General features: G+C 23.6%; 2 pseudogenes; both read left to right on the forward strand.

Annotated features, from left to right (window-relative positions):
- Positions 1-15308: 15308 nt before the first annotated feature.
- LOC138858328 (5.8S ribosomal RNA) lies at positions 15309-15487 on the forward strand (annotated as a pseudogene).
- A 391-nt stretch (positions 15488-15878) lies between these two features.
- On the forward strand, positions 15879-18646 carry LOC138858480 (large subunit ribosomal RNA; annotated as a pseudogene).
- The last annotated feature ends 263 nt before the right edge of the window (positions 18647-18909 follow it).

Genomic DNA, 18909 nt, shown 5'->3' on the forward strand with positions numbered 1-18909 from the left:
TCATATAAGTATTAAATGTATAAAGTCTATGAAGTAATAAATTTTCATATAAGTATTAAATGTATAAAGTCTATGAAGTAATAAATTTTCATATAAGTATTAATTGTATAAAGTCTATGAAGTAATAAATTTTCATATAAGTATTAATTGTATAAAGTCTATGAAATAATAAATTTTCATATAAGTATTAATTGTATAAAGTCTATGAAGCAATAAATTTTCATATAAGTAGTAAATATATAAAGTCTATGAAGTAATAAATTTTCATATAAGTATTAAATGTATAAAGTCTATGAAGTAATAAATTTTCATATAAGTATTAATTGTATAAAGTCTATGAAGTAATAAATTTTCATATAAGTATTAATTGTATAAAGTCTATGAAGTAATAAATTTTCATATAAGTATTAATTGTATAAAGTCTATGAAGTAAAATATAAAGTCTATGAAGTAATAAATTTTTATATAAGTATAAAAAATATAAAGTCTATGAAGTAATGAATTTTCATATAAGTATTAATTGTATAAAGTCTATGAAGTAATAAATTTTCATATAAGTATTAAATGTATAAAGTCTATGAAGTAATAAATTTTCATATAAGTATTAATTGTATAAAGTCTATGAAGTAATAAATTTTCATATAACTATTAATTGTATAAAGTCTATGAAGTAATAAATTTTCATATAAGTATTAATTGTATAAAGTCTATGAAGTAATAAATTTTCATATAAGTATTAAATGTATAAAGTCTATGAAGTAATAAATTTTCATATAAGTATTAATTGTATAAAGTCTATGAAGTAATAAATTTTCATATAACTATTAATTGTATAAAGTCTATGAAGTAATAAATTTTCATATAAGTATTAATTGTATAAAGTCTATGAAATAATAAATTTTCATATAAGTATTAAATGTATAAAGTCTATGAAGTAATAAATTTTCATATAAGTATTAATTGTATAAAGTCTATGAAGTAATAAATTTTCATATAAGTATTAATTGTATAAAGTCTATGAAGTAATAAATTTTCATATAAGTATTAAATGTATAAAGTCTATGAAGTAATAAATTTTCATATAAGTATTAAATGTATAAAGTCTATGAAGTAATAAATATTCATATAAGTATTAATTGTATAAAGTCTATGAAGTATTAAATTTTCATATAAGTATTAATTGTATAAAGTCTATGAAATAATAAATTTTCATATAAGTATTAATTGTATAAAGTCTATGAAGTAATAAATTTTCATATAAGTAGTAAATATATAAAGTCTATGAAGTAATAAATTTTCATATAAGTATTAAATGTATAAAGTCTATGAAGTAATAAATTTTCATATAAGTATTAATTGTATAAAGTCTATGAAGTAATAAATTTTCATATAAGTATTAATTGTATAAAGTCTATGAAGTAATAAATTTTCATATAAGTATTAATTGTATAAAGTCTATGAAGTAATAAATTTTCATATAACTATTAATTGTATAAAGTCTATGAAGTAATAAATTTTCATATAAGTATTAATTGTATAAAGTCTATGAAGTAATAAATTTTCATATAAGTACTAAATGTATAAAGTCTATGAAGTAATAAATTTTCATATAAGTAGTAAATATATAAAGTCTATGAAGTAATAAATTTTCATATAAGTATTAATTGTATAAAGTCTATGAAGTAATAAATTTTCATATAAATATTAATTGTATAAAGTCTATGAAGTAAAATATAAAGTCTATGAAGTAATAAATTTTTATATAAGTATAAAAAATATAAAGTCTATGAAGAAATGAATTTTCATATAAGTATTAATTGTATAAAGTCTATGAAGTAATAAATTTTCATATAACTATTAATTGTATAAAGTCTATGAAGTAATAAATTTTCATATAAGTATTAAATATATAAAGTCTATGAAGTAATAAATTTTCATATAAGTATTAAATGTATAAAGTCTATGAAGTAATAAATTTTAATATAAGTATTAATTGTATAAAGTCTATGAAGTAATAAATTTTCATATAAGTATTAATTGTATAAAGTCTATGAAGTAATAAATTTTCATATAAGTAGTAAATATATAAAGTCTATGAAGTAATAAATTTTCATATAAGTATTAATTGTATAAAGTCTATGAAGTAATAAATTTTCATATAAGTATTAATTGTATAAAGTCTATGAAGTAATAAATTTTCATATAAGTATTAATTGTATAAAGTCTATGAAGTAATAAATTTTCATATAAGTATTAATTGTATAAAGTCTATGAAGTAATAAATTTTCATATAACTATTAATTGTATAAAGTCTATGAAGTAATAAATTTTCATATAAGTATTAATTGTATAAAGTCTATGAAGTAATAAATTTTCATATAAGTACTAAATGTATAAAGTCTATGAAGTAATAAATTTTCATATAAGTAGTAAATATATAAAGTCTATGAAGTAATAAATTTTCATATAAGTATTAATTGTATAAAGTCTATGAAGTAATAAATTTTCATATAAGTATTAATTGTATAAATTCTATGAAGTAATAAATTTTCATATAAGTAGTAAATATATAAAGTCTATGAAGTAATAAATTTTCATATAAGTATTAATTGTATAAAGTCTATGAAGTAATAAATTTTCATATAAGTATTAATTGTATAAAGTCTATGAAGTAATAAATTTTCATATAAGTATTAATTGTATAAAGTCTATGAAGTAATAAATTTTCATATAAGTACTAAATGTATAAAGTCTATGAAGTAATAAATTTTCATATAAGTATTAATTGTATAAAGTCTATGAAGTAATAAATTTTCATATAAGTATTAATTGTATAAAGTCTATGAAGTAATAAATTTTCATATAAGTATTAATTGTATAAAGTCTATGAAGTAATAAATTTTCATATAAGTGTTAATTGTATAAAGTCTATGACGTAATAAATTTTCATATAAGTATTAATTGTATAAAGTCTATGAAGTAATAAATTTTCATATAAATATTAAATGTATAAAGTCTATGAAGTAAAATATAAAGTCTATGAAGTAATAAATTTTTATATAAGTATAAAAAATATAAAGTCTATGAAGTAATGAATTTTCATATAAGTATTAAATGTATAAAGTCTATGAAGTAATAAATTTTCATATAAGTATTAATTGTATAAAGTCTATGAAGTAATAAATTTTCATATAAGTATTAATTGTATAAAGTCTATGAAGTAATAAATTTTCATATAAGTATTAATTGTATAAAGTCTATGAAGTAAAATATAAAGTCTATGAAGTAATAAATTTTTATATAAGTATAAAAAATATAAAGTCTATGAAGAAATGAATTTTCATATAAGTATTAATTGTATAAAGTCTATGAAGTAATAAATTTTCATATAACTATTAATTGTATAAAGTCTATGAAGTAATAAATTTTCATATAAGTATTAATTGTATAAAGTCTATGAAGTAATAAATTTTCATATAAGTATTAATTGTATAAAGTCTATGAAATAATAAATTTTCATATAAGTATTAATTGTATAAAGTCTATGAAGCAATAAATTTTCATATAAGTAGTAAATATATAAAGTCTATGAAGTAATAAATTTTCATATAAGTATTAAATGTATAAAGTCTATGAAGTAATAAATTTTCATATAAGTATTAATTGTATAAAGTCTATGAAGTAATAAATTTTCATATAAGTATTAATTGTATAAAGTCTATGAAGTAATAAATTTTCATATAAGTATTAATTGTATAAAGTCTATGAAGTAAAATATAAAGTCTATGAAGTAATAAATTTTTATATAAGTATAAAAAATATAAAGTCTATGAAGTAATGAATTTTCATATAAGTATTAATTGTATAAAGTCTATGAAGTAATAAATTTTCATATAAGTATTAAATGTATAAAGTCTATGAAGTAATAAATTTTCATATAAGTATTAATTGTATAAAGTCTATGAAGTAATAAATTTTCATATAACTATTAATTGTATAAAGTCTATGAAGTAATAAATTTTCATATAAGTATTAATTGTATAAAGTCTATGAAGTAATAAATTTTCATATAAGTATTAAATGTATAAAGTCTATGAAGTAATAAATTTTCATATAAGTATTAATTGTATAAAGTCTATGAAGTAATAAATTTTCATATAACTATTAATTGTATAAAGTCTATGAAGTAATAAATTTTCATATAAGTATTAATTGTATAAAGTCTATGAAATAATAAATTTTCATATAAGTATTAAATGTATAAAGTCTATGAAGTAATAAATTTTCATATAAGTATTAATTGTATAAAGTCTATGAAGTAATAAATTTTCATATAAGTATTAATTGTATAAAGTCTATGAAGTAATAAATTTTCATATAAGTATTAAATGTATAAAGTCTATGAAGTAATAAATTTTCATATAAGTATTAAATGTATAAAGTCTATGAAGTAATAAATATTCATATAAGTATTAATTGTATAAAGTCTATGAAGTAATAAATTTTCATATAAGTATTAATTGTATAAAGTCTATGAAATAATAAATTTTCATATAAGTATTAATTGTATAAAGTCTATGAAGTAATAAATTTTCATATAAGTAGTAAATATATAAAGTCTATGAAGTAATAAATTTTCATATAAGTATTAAATGTATAAAGTCTAGTATTAATTGTATAAAGTCTATGAAGTAATAAATTTTCATATAAGTATTAATTGTATAAATTCTATGAAGTAATAAATTTTCATATAAGTAGTAAATATATAAAGTCTATGAAGTAATAAATTTTCATATAAGTATTAATTGTATAAAGTCTATGAAGTAATAAATTTTCATATAAGTATTAATTGTATAAAGTCTATGAAGTAATAAATTTTCATATAAGTATTAATTGTATAAAGTCTATGAAGTAATAAATTTTCATATAAGTACTAAATGTATAAAGTCTATGAAGTAATAAATTTTCATATAAGTATTAATTGTATAAAGTCTATGAAGTAATAAATTTTCATATAAGTATTAATTGTATAAAGTCTATGAAGTAATAAATTTTCATATAAGTATTAATTGTATAAAGTCTATGAAGTAATAAATTTTCATATAAGTGTTAATTGTATAAAGTCTATGACGTAATAAATTTTCATATAAGTATTAATTGTATAAAGTCTATGAAGTAATAAATTTTCATATAAATATTAAATGTATAAAGTCTATGAAGTAAAATATAAAGTCTATGAAGTAATAAATTTTTATATAAGTATAAAAAATATAAAGTCTATGAAGTAATGAATTTTCATATAAGTATTAAATGTATAAAGTCTATGAAGTAATAAATTTTCATATAAGTATTAATTGTATAAAGTCTATGAAGTAATAAATTTTCATATAAGTATTAATTGTATAAAGTCTATGAAGTAATAAATTTTCATATAAGTATTAATTGTATAAAGTCTATGAAGTAAAATATAAAGTCTATGAAGTAATAAATTTTTATATAAGTATAAAAAATATAAAGTCTATGAAGAAATGAATTTTCATATAAGTATTAATTGTATAAAGTCTATGAAGTAATAAATTTTCATATAACTATTAATTGTATAAAGTCTATGAAGTAATAAATTTTCATATAAGTATTAATTGTATAAAGTCTATGAAGTAATAAATTTTCATATAAGTATTAATTGTATAAAGTCTATGAAATAATAAATTTTCATATAAGTATTAATTGTATAAAGTCTATGAAGCAATAAATTTTCATATAAGTAGTAAATATATAAAGTCTATGAAGTAATAAATTTTCATATAAGTATTAAATGTATAAAGTCTATGAAGTAATAAATTTTCATATAAGTATTAATTGTATAAAGTCTATGAAGTAATAAATTTTCATATAAGTATTAATTGTATAAAGTCTATGAAGTAATAAATTTTCATATAAGTATTAATTGTATAAAGTCTATGAAGTAAAATATAAAGTCTATGAAGTAATAAATTTTTATATAAGTATAAAAAATATAAAGTCTATGAAGTAATGAATTTTCATATAAGTATTAATTGTATAAAGTCTATGAAGTAATAAATTTTCATATAAGTATTAAATGTATAAAGTCTATGAAGTAATAAATTTTCATATAAGTATTAATTGTATAAAGTCTATGAAGTAATAAATTTTCATATAACTATTAATTGTATAAAGTCTATGAAGTAATAAATTTTCATATAAGTATTAATTGTATAAAGTCTATGAAGTAATAAATTTTCATATAAGTATTAAATGTATAAAGTCTATGAAGTAATAAATTTTCATATAAGTATTAATTGTATAAAGTCTATGAAGTAATAAATTTTCATATAACTATTAATTGTATAAAGTCTATGAAGTAATAAATTTTCATATAAGTATTAATTGTATAAAGTCTATGAAATAATAAATTTTCATATAAGTATTAAATGTATAAAGTCTATGAAGTAATAAATTTTCATATAAGTATTAATTGTATAAAGTCTATGAAGTAATAAATTTTCATATAAGTATTAATTGTATAAAGTCTATGAAGTAATAAATTTTCATATAAGTATTAAATGTATAAAGTCTATGAAGTAATAAATTTTCATATAAGTATTAAATGTATAAAGTCTATGAAGTAATAAATATTCATATAAGTATTAATTGTATAAAGTCTATGAAGTAATAAATTTTCATATAAGTATTAATTGTATAAAGTCTATGAAATAATAAATTTTCATATAAGTATTAATTGTATAAAGTCTATGAAGTAATAAATTTTCATATAAGTAGTAAATATATAAAGTCTATGAAGTAATAAATTTTCATATAAGTATTAAATGTATAAAGTCTATGAAGTAATAAATTTTCATATAAGTATTAATTGTATAAAGTCTATGAAGTAATAAATTTTCATATAAGTATTAATTGTATAAAGTCTATGAAGTAATAAATTTTCATATAAGTATTAATTGTATAAAGTCTATGAAGTAATAAATTTTCATATAACTATTAATTGTATAAAGTCTATGAAGTAATAAATTTTCATATAAGTATTAATTGTATAAAGTCTATGAAGTAATAAATTTTCATATAAGTACTAAATGTATAAAGTCTATGAAGTAATAAATTTTCATATAAGTAGTAAATATATAAAGTCTATGAAGTAATAAATTTTCATATAAGTATTAATTGTATAAAGTCTATGAAGTAATAAATTTTCATATAAATATTAATTGTATAAAGTCTATGAAGTAAAATATAAAGTCTATGAAGTAATAAATTTTTATATAAGTATAAAAAATATAAAGTCTATGAAGAAATGAATTTTCATATAAGTATTAATTGTATAAAGTCTATGAAGTAATAAATTTTCATATAACTATTAATTGTATAAAGTCTATGAAGTAATAAATTTTCATATAAGTATTAAATATATAAAGTCTATGAAGTAATAAATTTTCATATAAGTATTAAATGTATAAAGTCTATGAAGTAATAAATTTTAATATAAGTATTAATTGTATAAAGTCTATGAAGTAATAAATTTTCATATAAGTATTAATTGTATAAAGTCTATGAAGTAATAAATTTTCATATAAGTAGTAAATATATAAAGTCTATGAAGTAATAAATTTTCATATAAGTATTAATTGTATAAAGTCTATGAAGTAATAAATTTTCATATAAGTATTAATTGTATAAAGTCTATGAAGTAATAAATTTTCATATAAGTATTAATTGTATAAAGTCTATGAAGTAATAAATTTTCATATAAGTATTAATTGTATAAAGTCTATGAAGTAATAAATTTTCATATAACTATTAATTGTATAAAGTCTATGAAGTAATAAATTTTCATATAAGTATTAATTGTATAAAGTCTATGAAGTAATAAATTTTCATATAAGTACTAAATGTATAAAGTCTATGAAGTAATAAATTTTCATATAAGTAGTAAATATATAAAGTCTATGAAGTAATAAATTTTCATATAAGTATTAATTGTATAAAGTCTATGAAGTAATAAATTTTCATATAAGTATTAATTGTATAAAGTCTATGAAGTAATAAATTTTCATATAAGTAGTAAATATATAAAGTCTATGAAGTAATAAATTTTCATATAAGTATTAATTGTATAAAGTCTATGAAGTAATAAATTTTCATATAAGTATTAATTGTATAAAGTCTATGAAGTAATAAATTTTCATATAAGTATTAATTGTATAAAGTCTATGAAGTAATAAATTTTCATATAAGTACTAAATGTATAAAGTCTATGAAGTAATAAATTTTCATATAAGTATTAATTGTATAAAGTCTATGAAGTAATAAATTTTCATATAAGTATTAATTGTATAAAGTCTATGAAGTAATAAATTTTCATATAAGTATTAATTGTATAAAGTCTATGAAGTAATAAATTTTCATATAAGTGTTAATTGTATAAAGTCTATGACGTAATAAATTTTCATATAAGTATTAATTGTATAAAGTCTATGAAGTAATAAATTTTCATATAAATATTAAATGTATAAAGTCTATGAAGTAAAATATAAAGTCTATGAAGTAATAAATTTTTATATAAGTATAAAAAATATAAAGTCTATGAAGTAATGAATTTTCATATAAGTATTAAATGTATAAAGTCTATGAAGTAATAAATTTTCATATAAGTATTAATTGTATAAAGTCTATGAAGTAATAAATTTTCATATAAGTATTAATTGTATAAAGTCTATGAAGTAATAAATTTTCATATAAGTATTAAATGTATAAAGTCTATGAAGTAAAATATAAAGTCTATGAAGTAATAAATTTTTATATAAGTATAAAAAATATAAAGTCTATGAAGTAATGAATTTTCATATAATTATTAAATGTATAAAGTCTATGAAGTAATAAATTTTCATATAAGTATTAAATGTATAAAGTCTATGAAGTAATAAATTTTCATATAAGTATTAAATATGAAGTCATACAAGTTAAAAATTTAAAAAAAAAATCGATTGTAAAAATACTTTTGATGTTATTAGTTGTATTATGACCATGACGATATTTGAAAATTATATAAATTACCCACGTATATATGAGTTTTTAAATTTTAAATAGGTTAAAAGAATTTTTCCATATATTTTCGGGTTGGTAACGTCAACATGGCAGAGAACATTTATAACAAATTTGCACAAATCTGCTCAAATTGACATATACTGAAATAGTACTTATATGAAAATTTATTACTTCATAGACTTTATACATTTAGTACTTATATGAAAATTTTTTACTGCTAGGAAATGTATTATCTATACTAATATTATAAATGCGAAAGTCCGTTTGTTTGTTAAGCTTTCACGCAAAAACTACTTAACAGATCATCATGAAATTTTGTACATATACTCTTAGAGGTGTCAGAATGAACATAGGATACTTTTTATTACAAAATTTATAAATTTTTTACGGATTATTAAAAAAATTATTTTGGAAGATTATATATGTTTGGAAAATAAATTTGAAAATTTTGAAATTGAAAAACAAAAGTTTGGCAGAAATGATTGTTTGTCGAAAAAATTAAAAATGAAAGAAAACATAAATGTATAAAAAACGTAAATCAGAGAAATAACACAAATATTATTAGTTACTCTTATTAAATATAAAAATGCCTCGAAAGCGGAAATCGGCGCTGTCAAGAAATTCTACGCCGGTGCGTAAGGCTAAAGTTACACGAAATAAAGAATGTGAAGTTCAAGCAGAGCTGAGAAGGCAACAGCAAGCAGATCGACAACGTGTTTTGAGAGCAGCTGAAACTTCTCATCAGGCACGAGTACGTTCGAAAAGACAAGCTTAGCAGCAGGAAGCTAGAAGAGCAACGGAAACGCAAGAACAATTGCAGGCAAGAAGAATTAGTGATGCAGAAGTAAGAACCACGCGTCGTCGTAATTTCATAACTAAGAATTGGAATATATATAAAATATATTCTTTATATGGATCCATATCTACTATAATGATATCAGTTATTTATTTGATGGATTCGATGCGAGCGAAGCCGCGGGTAAAAGCTAGTACTTTTATATATTTGAATTCCTTATGTTAGTTTATTAGTAAGAAGTTGTTTTTAAATACTTATAAGTATGAATATTACTATACTTATATGATTTATGTATTTAGTACTTGTATGAAAATTTTCATACTTGTATGACTTTATTTACTTAGTATTTATATGGAAATATTTTTTACTTTATATGTATTTTTAAGTAAATATCAAAAAGGAAAGTTGATTTTGTGTGCCTTTTTATTCCTGGTTTTTATACAGTTAGTTTAAATAGAAATAGATTTTGTTTTATACAAAACTCTATATTCTGTACTAACATATTGTATATAATGAGCGTTTTTTTATTCCTGGTTTTTATACAGTTAGTTTAAATAGAAATAGATTTTGTTTTATACAAAACTCTATATTCTGTACTAACATATTGTATATAATGAGCGTTTTTTATTCCTGGTTTTTATACAGTTAGTTTAAATAGAAATAGATTTTGTTTTATACAAAACTCTATATTCTGTACTAACATATTGTATATAATGAGCGTTTTTTATTCCTGGTTTCCTACAGTTAGTTTAAATAGAAATAGATTTTGTTTTATACAAAAAAATAAAAATCTATTATTCTATACTAACATATTGTAGAAATAAATATTAAACAATATTTTAGTTTTATTTGTGAGCTATTCTAATATTTACTTATTTAAAAGGATGGTTTTTAAATAAAATAAAATATTAATGTGTTGCACCCGAAAATACTTTATATCATATATTTATTATTGAAATAAATATAATAGAATTTGAAATTATTAATTTCAAATCAAGAAAAAAATGTATATACTCTTAAAAAAAGGTATATATATTACTATATGCATTGAAATAAAGTAAAATGTATAGAATGATATTATTTGAAAATTTTGCCAATATAAGAAGAAATATCGTTCTTACATAATAATTAAATAATAATATGTATAGAGAACGAAAATTCTTTTCACGATACCAAAACAAAAATTAAAAAAATCCATTACAAAATCACACATAGAAATGAAATATAATGAAAAAAAATATAGTAAAGAAAGAAACATAGAAAAATTGTTGTGTATATTGTAAATGTTTTTATGTTTTATGTTTTGTGTATTTGTGTATAATTTTCAAATAAGAAAATATCATTTTAAACTTTTATATAATATAAAAAATATTATATAAAAAAGAAATATATATTATTCTGGTTGATCCTGCCAGTAGTTATACTCATATCCGAGGCCCTGTAATTGGAATGAGTACACTTTAAATCCTTTAACAAGGACCTATTGGAGGGCAAGTCTGGTGCCAGCAGCAGCGGTAATTCCAGCTCCAATAGCGTATATTAAAGTTGTTGCGGTTAAAACGTTCGTAGTTGAATTTGTGCTTCATACGGGTAGTGCAACTATAATTGTGGTATGTACATTACCTTATGTATGTAAGCGTATTACCGGTGGAGTTCTTATATATAATTAATACAATGTATTTTTTATATATTCCTCCTATTTAAACCTGCTTCAGTGCTCTTCATCGAGTGTTGTTGTGGGCCGGTACAATTACTTTGAACAAATTAGAGTGCTTAAAGCAGGCTCCAAATGCCTGAATATTTTGTGCATGGAATAATGAAATAAGACCTCTGTTCTACTTTCATTGGTTTTTAGATCAAGAGGTAATGATTAATAGAAGCAGTTTGGGGGCATTAGTATTACGACGCGAGAGGTGAAATTCTTGGACCGTCGTAAGACTAACTTAAGCGAAAGCATTTGCCAAAAAAGATATTCTGTACTAACATATTGTATATAATGAGCGTTTTTTTATTCCTGGTTTTTATACAGTTAGTTTAAATAGAAATAGATTTTGTTTTATACAAAACTCTATATTCTGTACTAACATATTGTATATAATGAGCGTTTTTTATTCCTGGTTTTTATACAGTTAGTTTAAATAGAAATAGATTTTGTTTTATACAAAACTCTATATTCTGTACTAACATATTGTATATAATGAGCGTTTTTTATTCCTGGTTTTTATACAGTTAGTTTAAATAGAAATAGATTTTGTTTTATACAAAACTCTATATTCTGTACTAACATATTGTATATTATGAGCGTTTTTTATTCCTGGTTTTTATACAGTTAGTTTAAATAGAAATAGATTTTGTTTTATACAAAACTCTATATTCTGTACTAACATATTGTATATAATGAACGTTTTTTATTCCTGGTTTTTATACAGTTAGTTTAAATAGAAATAGATTTTGTTTTATACAAAACTCTATATTCTGTACTAACATATTGTATATAATGAGCGTTTTTTATTCCTGGTTTTTATACAGTTAGTTTAAATAGAAATAGATTTTGTTTTATACAAAACTCTATATTCTGTACTAACATATTGTATATAATGAGCGTTTTTTATTCCTGGTTTCCTACAGTTAGTTTAAATAGAAATAGATTTTGTTTTATACAAAAAAATAAAAATCTATTATTCTATACTAACATATTGTAGAAATAAATATTAAACAATATTTTAGTTTTATTTGTGAGCTATTCTAATATTTACTTATTTAAAAGGATGGTTTTTAAATAAAATAAAATATTAATGTGTTGCACCCGAAAATACTTTATATCATATATTTATTATTGAAATAAATATAATAGAATTTGAAATTATTAATTTCAAATCAAGAAAAAAATGTATATACTCTTAAAAAAAGGTATATATATTACTATATGCATTGAAATAAAGTAAAATGTATAGAATGATATTATTTGAAAATTTTGCCAATATAAGAAGAAATATCGTTCTTACATAATAATTAAATAATAATATGTATAGAGAACGAAAATTCTTTTCACGATACCAAAACAAAAATTAAAAAAATCCATTACAAAATCACACATAGAAATGAAATATAATGAAAAAAAATATAGTAAAGAAAGAAACATAGAAAAATTGTTGTGTATATTGTAAATGTTTTTATGTTTTATGTTTTGTGTATTTGTGTATAATTTTCAAATAAGAAAATATCATTTTAAACTTTTATATAATATAAAAAATATTATATAAAAAAGAAATATATATTATTCTGGTTGATCCTGCCAGTAGTTATACTCATATCCGAGGCCCTGTAATTGGAATGAGTACACTTTAAATCCTTTAACAAGGACCTATTGGAGGGCAAGTCTGGTGCCAGCAGCAGCGGTAATTCCAGCTCCAATAGCGTATATTAAAGTTGTTGCGGTTAAAACGTTCGTAGTTGAATTTGTGCTTCATACGGGTAGTGCAACTATAATTGTGGTATGTACATTACCTTATGTATGTAAGCGTATTACCGGTGGAGTTCTTATATATAATTAATACAATGTATTTTTTATATATTCCTCCTATTTAAACCTGCTTCAGTGCTCTTCATCGAGTGTTGTTGTGGGCCGGTACAATTACTTTGAACAAATTAGAGTGCTTAAAGCAGGCTCCAAATGCCTGAATATTTTGTGCATGGAATAATGAAATAAGACCTCTGTTCTACTTTCATTGGTTTTTAGATCAAGAGGTAATGATTAATAGAAGCAGTTTGGGGGCATTAGTATTACGACGCGAGAGGTGAAATTCTTGGACCGTCGTAAGACTAACTTAAGCGAAAGCATTTGCCAAAGATGTTTTCATTAATCAAGAACGAAAGTTAGAGGTTCGAAGGCGATCAGATACCGCCCTAGTTCTAACCATAAACGATGCCAGCTAGCAATTGGGTGTAGCTACTACTATGGCTCTCTCAGTCGCTTCCCGGGAAACCAAAGCTTTTGGGCTCCGGGGGAAGTATGGTTGCAAAGCTGAAACTTAAAGGAATTGACGGAAGGGCACCACCAGGAGTGGAGCCTGCGGCTTAATTTGACTCAACACGGGAAAACTTACCAGGTCCGAACATAAGCGTGTAAGACAGATTGATAGCTCTTTCTCGAATCTATGGGTGGTGGTGCATGGCCGTTCTTAGTTCGTGGAGTGATTTGTCTGGTTAATTCCGATAACGAACGAGACTCAAATATATTAAATAGATGCTTTCAGGATTATGGTGTTGAAGCTTATATAGCCTTCATTCATGCGTTCATCTTGAATGTACAAGTGTTTGAATGTGTTTATATAAGTGGAGTCGTACCTGTTGGTTTGTCCCATTATAAGGTCACTAGCTTCTTAAATGGACAAATTGCGTCTAGCAGTAACGAGATTGAGCAATAACAGGTCTGTGATGCCCTTAGATGTCCTGGGCTGCACGCGCGCTACAATGAAAGTATCAACGTGTATTTCCTAGACCGAGAGGTCCGGGTAAACCGCTGAACCACTTTCATGCTTGGGATTGTGAACTGAAACTGTTCACATGAACTTGGAATTCCCAGTAAGTGTGAGTCATTAACTCGCATTGATTACGTCCCTGCCCTTTGTACACACCGCCCGTCGCTACTACCGATTGAATTATTTAGTGAGGTCTCCGGACGTGATCACTGTGACGCCTTGTCTTTCACGGTTGTTTCGCAAAAGTTGACCGAACTTGATTATTTAGAGGAAGTAAAAGTCGTAACAAGGTTTCCGTAGGTGAACCTGCGGAAGGATCATTATTGTGTTCCTATCCGAAAAGAAAAAAAAAAAAAATTATATAAAAACAAAATAAAAAAAAAGAATAAAAAAGAAAAAAAAGTTTTCTTTTTGTTCTTTTTATTCAAAATGTTTTGAATTATACAATGTTTTGAATGTTTTTCTGTTTTTTTTTTTTTTTTTTAACTCCTTGTAATGCATTATGACAATATATATTATATTGTGAACTTCGCATACATTGTATTTGAACGCAATAAAAAAACCTTTAAACATATAGCTGTACTTATTATTTATATAGAAAATAATATTTAATTGTGATATTTATATAAAATATTATAAATGATAAGTTAACTTGTTCACATTAACGTGTGTAATCCCTTTTTTTATGGTATTTTCTATTTGTGATTAAAAACATGTTGAAAAATTTAAAAAAAGAAAACGCACAAATAGAGAAGAAAATAATATATAAAAGATATTACTGTTTTTGTTGACCTAAGACATGCGCAGCTGCAAATGTTTGGGTTTAAAATTACAATTTATTGAAAGATGTTTTAAACTTTTGTATTAAAAATTTATTATTGATTAATTATTAATACTTTCAATAAATTAAAATTCTTTGACTTTGAATTAAAAAAATACAAAAAAATTATCACTCTAAGCGGTGGATCACTCGGCTCATGGGTCGATGTAGAACGCAGCAAACTGTGCGTCATCGTGTGAACTGCAGGACACATGAACATCGACATTTTGAACGCATATTGCGGTCCATGCTGTTATGTACTTTAATTAATTTTAAAGTGCTGCTTGTACTACATATTTTTGAGGGTTATAAGACTATGCTAAATTAGTTGCTTATTCTTTTAGTCAATTAATAGAATTTAAGCATATGGCATATTATTGGATTGTATTTTTCAATCCATAATATTAATAGCATAAAAAGAAATATAGAAAATATATTTTTGAATACCTCATATTTGAACGAAAATTTATGATAAATGAGAATCTTAGTATTCCCATAAAAGAAAAAATTTTCAACATTATTTAAATTATATTAAATAATACATAAGAGGAATGTCTAGCATAAAATAAATTTTTATTCTAGAATTAATTCACTCTATTGTATTGAGAAAAATTTATAATAAAAAAAAATATATGATATGTGGAGGAATAATGTTGTTAATTTTATTAATTATTATATTATGAATTTTAAAAAGGGATGAAAAGATTGAATAATATTTGAGTAATCAAGATATAAAAATAAAAAGGAGGAAAAGAAACTAACAAGGATTTTCTTAGTAGCGGCGAGCGAAAAGAAAATAGTTCAGCACTAAGTCACTTTGTCCATATGGCAAATGTGAGATGCAGTGTATGGAATATCTTAATATCTAGTATGAGAAATTAACGATTTAAGTCCTTCTTAAATGAGGCCATTTACCCATAGAGGGTGCCAGGCCCGTATAACGTTAATGATTACTAGAAAGATATTTCCAAAGAGTCGTGTTGCTTGATAGTGCAGCACTAAGTGGGTGGTAAACTCCATCTAAAACTAAATATAACCATGAGACCGATAGTAAACAAGTACCGTGAGGGAAAGTTGAAAAGAACTCTGAATAGAGAGTTAAATAGTACGTGAAACTGCTTAGAGGTTAAGCCCGATGAACCTGAATATCCATTATGAAAAATTCATCATTATAACTGTAGTATTTAATTTTAAATATTATAGTAATAGTGTGCATTTTTTTCATATAAGGACATTGTAATCTATTAACATAATAAAATATTTATCAAAAGATCATTGGTTTTTAAGTTTATTCAAATTAATTTGCTTTTAGCTTATTAACATAGAATAATTACTGATGATTTGATAAAGTGTTGATAGATTTTATTATATATAATGCTAAAATTCTTTTGAATTTTACAATAATATTATTATCATTGATTTTAATATTAATTGTATGCATTTATATGATTAACAATGCGAAAGATTCAGGATACCTTCGGGACCCGTCTTGAAACACGGACCAAGGAGTCTAACATATGTGCAAGTCATTGGGTTATATTAAACCTAATGGCGAAATTAACTTAACTGTATTAATAATGGGATTAATTTTTAATGTATTACATTATTAATTCAATCCCGGGGCGTTCCATATAGTTATGTATAATGATAATTTATTATTATTTATACCTCTAACTGGAGCGTACCTTGAGCATATATGCTGTAACCCGAAAGATGGTGAACTATACTTGATCAGGTTGAAGTCAGGGGAAACCCTGATGGAAGACCGAAACAGTTCTGACGTGCAAATCGATTGTCAGAATTGAGTATAGGGGCGAAAGACCAATCGAACCATCTAGTAGCTGGTTCCCTCCGAAGTTTCCCTCAGGATAGCTGGTGCATTTAAAAATTATGTAAAATAATCTTATCTGGTAAAGCGAATGATTAGAGGCCTTAGGGTCGAAACGACCTTAACCTATTCTCAAACTTTAAATGGGTAAGAACCTCACCTTTCTTGATATGAAGGTTGAGGTTATGATATAATGTGCCCAGTGGGCCACTTTTGGTAAGCAGAACTGGCGCTGTGGGATGAACCAAACGTAATGTTACGGTGCCTAAATTAACAACTCATGAAGATACCATGAAAGGCGTTGGTTGCTTAAAACAGCAGGACGGTGGACATGGAAGTCGTAATCCGCTAAGGAGTGTGTAACAACTCACCTGCCGAAGCAACTAGCCCTTAAAATGGATGGCGCTTAAGTTGTATACCTATACATTACCGCTAAAGTACATGATTTATAATACAATTTCGGTTGGATTATAAATTTTGAAACTTTAGTGAGTAGGAGGGTACAATGGTGTGCTTAGAAGTGTTTGGCGTAAGCCTGCATGGAGCCGCTATTGGTACAGATCTTGGTGGTAGTAGCAAATAATCGAATGAGACCTTGGAGGACTGAAGTGGAGAAGGGTTTCGTGTGAACAGTGATTGATCACGAGTTAGTCGGTCCTAAGTTCAAGGCGAAAGCCGAAAATTTTCAAGTTTTAATGAAATGAAATGAATGAATTTTTATTCCATAGTAATTAAACACTTGAATAATTTTGAACGAAAGGGAATACGGTTCCAATTCCGTAACCTGTTGAGTATCCGTTTGTTATTAAAAATGGGCCTTGTGCTCATCCTGGCAACAGGAACGACCATAAAGAAGCCGTCGAGAGGTATCGGAAGAGTTTTCTTTTCTGTTTTATAGTCGTACTACCATGGAAGTCTTTCGAAGAGAGATATGGTAGATGGACTAGAAGAGCATGACATTTACTGTTGTGTCGATATTTTCTCCTCGGACCTTGAAAATTTATGGTGGGGTTACGCAAACTTCTCAACAGGCCGTACCAATATCCGCAGCTGGTCTCCAAGGTGAAGAGTCTCTAGTCGATAGAATAATGTAGGTAAGGGAAGTCGGCAAATTAGATCCGTAACTTCGGGATAAGGATTGGCTCTGAAGATTGAGATAGTCGGGCTTGATTGGGAAGAAGCAATACCATGGTTTATGTACTCGTTCTGGGTAAATAGAGAATTTCGATTCTTGTTCCCCGGATAGTAGTTACGTAGCCAATTGTGGAACTTTCTTGCTAAAATTTCTAAAGGATTTATTATTGTATAGATACTTTTTAAATTATAACGATTATCAATTAACAATCAATTCAGAACTGGCACGGACTTGGGGAATCCGACTGTCTAATTAAAACAAAGCATTGTGATGGCCCTAACGGGTGTTGACACAATGTGATTTCTGCCCAGTGCTCTGAATGTCAAAGTGAAGAAATTCAAGTAAGCGCGGGTAAACGGCGGGAGTAACTATGACTCTCTTAAGGTAGCCAAATGCCTCGTCATCTAATTAGTGACGCGCATGAATGGATTAACGAGATTCCCTCTGTCCCTATCTACTCATTCATTCATTCGTAGGCATTCATAGCGAGCAGACGTGCTAGCGCATAATTTGAATTTTTAATTCGGTCGTGTGAGTATTTGTGAATTTTTCAGTGTAGAGTCGGTGTAGTGAGAGTGTATACGTGCATATGTGTTGGTAGTGTGAAGTGGTTTTTCGAAAACTCACACAAAATTGCCGTAGTGGGCTTTGCCATATATATATGTAAGTATATATATATGAATTTACGAGTTTTTGTTTGAGAAATTGTGAATTTATCGAGTAGCTTTTAAATAAAACAAGTGTTTTTCGTGTTTGTTTGCTTGTGTG

The sequence above is a fragment of the Bactrocera oleae genome, unplaced genomic scaffold (assembly GCF_042242935.1).
Source record: "Bactrocera oleae isolate idBacOlea1 unplaced genomic scaffold, idBacOlea1 ctg00000009.1, whole genome shotgun sequence".
Taxonomy (NCBI): domain Eukaryota; kingdom Metazoa; phylum Arthropoda; class Insecta; order Diptera; family Tephritidae; genus Bactrocera; species Bactrocera oleae.